Genomic DNA, 3,154 nt, shown 5'->3' on the forward strand with positions numbered 1-3,154 from the left:
AGATGGAAAGACGAGAGAAGAAGGAAAGGAAGAGGAGAGAAGAAATAGGGCCATGCATGACATTGTTGACTTGTATTATGATAGATTTTTAGAACTTGACTGAAGCGATTAAATGAATTTATGTTGTTTTGTGTGACAAATATTTTTTTCAGGTATTTTTCAGCTGAATTCTCAAAAATCATGTTAGGATTTATCAGTGTCAGAATTTTTCATTTTTGCTATTGATACATTTAAATATATGGTCATATAAATTTGAAATTACACATATATTTCAATAGTATAGTTTTTATTTACTAAAATGTATAAATTCAGTTATTATACATCTTTCATTCAAGTTTTGGTTACCTTTACTTAAGTATAGTTTGAATTACTTAAGCATACAGCTCTATTAATAATACTTAACTTGTTTTAAGTTTAGTCTAAGTTAATAAGTAGGTTTTGTTAAGTATAACTCCAGACTATTAGGCTGTTTTTCAGAAATTCATTTTACTTAAATTTTCAATTTTTCAGCTTAATCTTATTTTTCATAGTAGATAGGAATGTAATAGGATCGAATTCTTACCACTTTTATTTGTTATTAATTTTCTGTCATTTTCAGTATGGACGTCGCCATTTTGGAAAGAAAAATTGCAGACAAGACACCCACGAGAAATCAAGACGTAAACTGAACTAAATACAACAACTAAATTAAATAATATCATAGGTTGATGTACTCACACCTCTCAACGTACAAGATTGTTGCTATACCTGTCCATTATTAACCTGTAGCTGTACATTCTTAAAAGTATCCATTATTTTAAGAATGGACAATAACATGTTAATAACGGACAAGTATAGTAAAATAATCGTGTGTATAGAGCGGTATCGGTACTATAACCTATATTACGGATATAAACTAACAAAGGATTACATCACAACCGTGTTTTAACTATTGGGAAGTTCACATCGGAGGTCTAGGGAAGGATAGGCTGTTGTGTAAATGATACTTACTCCCACCAGTAAAGTATTCGACCAATCAAAACTTGAGCCCTGGAAATATATAAAAAGTTGACTTCAATACATGTATATGTGTGTCGTGGCCTCAACGCGAAACTAGTCTATGTGTATATAGAAATAGAAGCAGATAGACTAGTTTCGCGTTGAGGCCACGGTGTGTAACTATAATTAATTTAGGTATAATATGTATCTTTTTAATTAATTTAGGTATAATATGTATCTTTTATTTCTGTAATAATGATGATTATCATCTTTTCACATTTAAAATTTGAATAATTTGGATTTAACTTCCATGATTTGTGATCTGCGTATATCACATTTGTATACATTTTTTAAAAAAGCGGGAAAAGAGGGAAAAAGTAAAACCATTAATAGCTTAATCGATCTATACCTAAAAGTATAGTTTTGATAACCTTATTACACTATCAGTCTAATATAAGAATGATTATACGATATAAGATAGGCATTGAAACAGGGCACAACCCATGACCTGCTCATAAACGTGCTTTTCAAGATTACTTCCCTTACCCTTTTAGCTATAACCGTTTCCAATTTTGAAAATGTATTTCAGTACCATTCATTTGGTCTATCATGGCAACATCCATAATGTCAATGAACGTTAGGGGTATTATATATACAAGAAAACGAAAACAAAGTATTGCAATGGTTAAAGCATCAAAATTTCTCAGTCTGCTTATTACAAGAAACATGAATTGCTCGATTGTGGAAAACCAGCGTATAAAGTCGCTGAAGAATTCGGAGTCGGTGCATAAATTAACAATGTTCCTGATGAAACAAAAAGATGGCGGAATTTAACAGGAAACGACGAAGTAAACAAGTTTAAAGATACAGCCAATTAACGAATAAATGTCAATGAACCATTAATACAAAAAGAAATAAATATCATACACCTCAGTGTGTAAAATAGTTCTAATGGAACATTTATATATTACTACTCCCCATTATTTTCTTGCCCGATGATGAGCTTAAATTTGTTTTATCAACATCATACGAATGATGCAAATTATTTTAAATTTATATTCTATCAATATGCAATTAAAGAAATAGTATTCAAACATTTTTCTTATTAATTAGAATTTAATTTTGATTTATAAGCAAAATGCACAAATGTAATAGTATGACTGATCTACATGTATACTTACATTTTCTTTCTTCTAGTACATGTATTTGCTTTCGGGCGCTCGGATAACATACCAAAAGATCCTAGAATGAAAAATAAAAACAATATCCCATGAATTGTTTCATTGTTAACACAGGTTTTCTTGTGGAGTTTATCGTGCACATTTTGTCTCTTAAACTGCCATTTCAAGCAGGAAATCGACCGCATCCTGTCAAAAACGGTTTGTCGTCACCGGCTTAACATCAGAATTCCGAAGCTGAATTAAATCCAACCTTCGTCAGAGCTCAAAACGTCTATTTATTAAAGTCATTCCGTTCGTTTATGAACTGTTCTGAAAATAATAAAGATAATAATAATAATAATAATAATAACAAAAGTACTAACTATCATAGAAAAAATTATGAAAATTGATATAATTATTGTTATTTAATAATTAATTAATTCTGAAATAATAATTATACATACTTCAAATGTATTTAAGTTGTTAACTTAACGTTGTAGCTGTACAATCCATCCAGTCGACAAATGTTATATCGCGATCTACCCGTATTCAGTTAATATATGATGTAGTTAAAATATACTGAACAGCAAAAGAAACTATCCAATTTTATAACTGGGGTATTTTTTTATCTAAAACCTTTCATATATAAATCACATGTGTTTTTCATATCACATTACACTTGAAGATTTTCAAGTGTAAAATTTTAAAAAAATCAATCAACCGTGAAGTCAGAAGTCCCACACTAGCCGTTTTACACGAAATTTACGTGCGCGTGTAATTAACAATTTTCTTTGTGAAATTTTAATGTTATTGGAAATATTGATAATTGGCTAACTCGAAAAACAGAATAAAGTTAAAAAAATATTGTTGGTTGCACCGCACGACTAAATCAAATTTAGCGCTAGCGCCCAATTGAAATGTTACAATGCAACTGACGTACAGAAGATAATATCCTTTCAAACGGCTACTGCGGGACTACTGACTTCACGGTTGATTGATTTTTAAAAAATTATCAT

General features: G+C 30.0%; 1 long non-coding RNA gene across 1 annotated transcript; it reads right to left on the reverse strand.

The window, feature by feature from the left end:
• Positions 1-990: 990 nt before the first annotated feature.
• On the reverse strand, positions 991-2,676 carry LOC123564725 (uncharacterized). Its single transcript, XR_008369073.1, has 3 exons — positions 2,603-2,676; positions 2,160-2,468; positions 991-1,029 (listed from the first exon to the last, which is right to left on the reverse strand). It is a non-coding gene; the product is annotated as an uncharacterized LOC123564725 (long non-coding RNA).
• Between the last annotated feature and the right edge of the window lie 478 nt (positions 2,677-3,154).

This window comes from Mercenaria mercenaria, unplaced genomic scaffold (assembly GCF_021730395.1).
Source record: "Mercenaria mercenaria strain notata unplaced genomic scaffold, MADL_Memer_1 contig_2793, whole genome shotgun sequence".
Classification (NCBI taxonomy): Eukaryota; Metazoa; Mollusca; class Bivalvia; order Venerida; family Veneridae; genus Mercenaria; species Mercenaria mercenaria.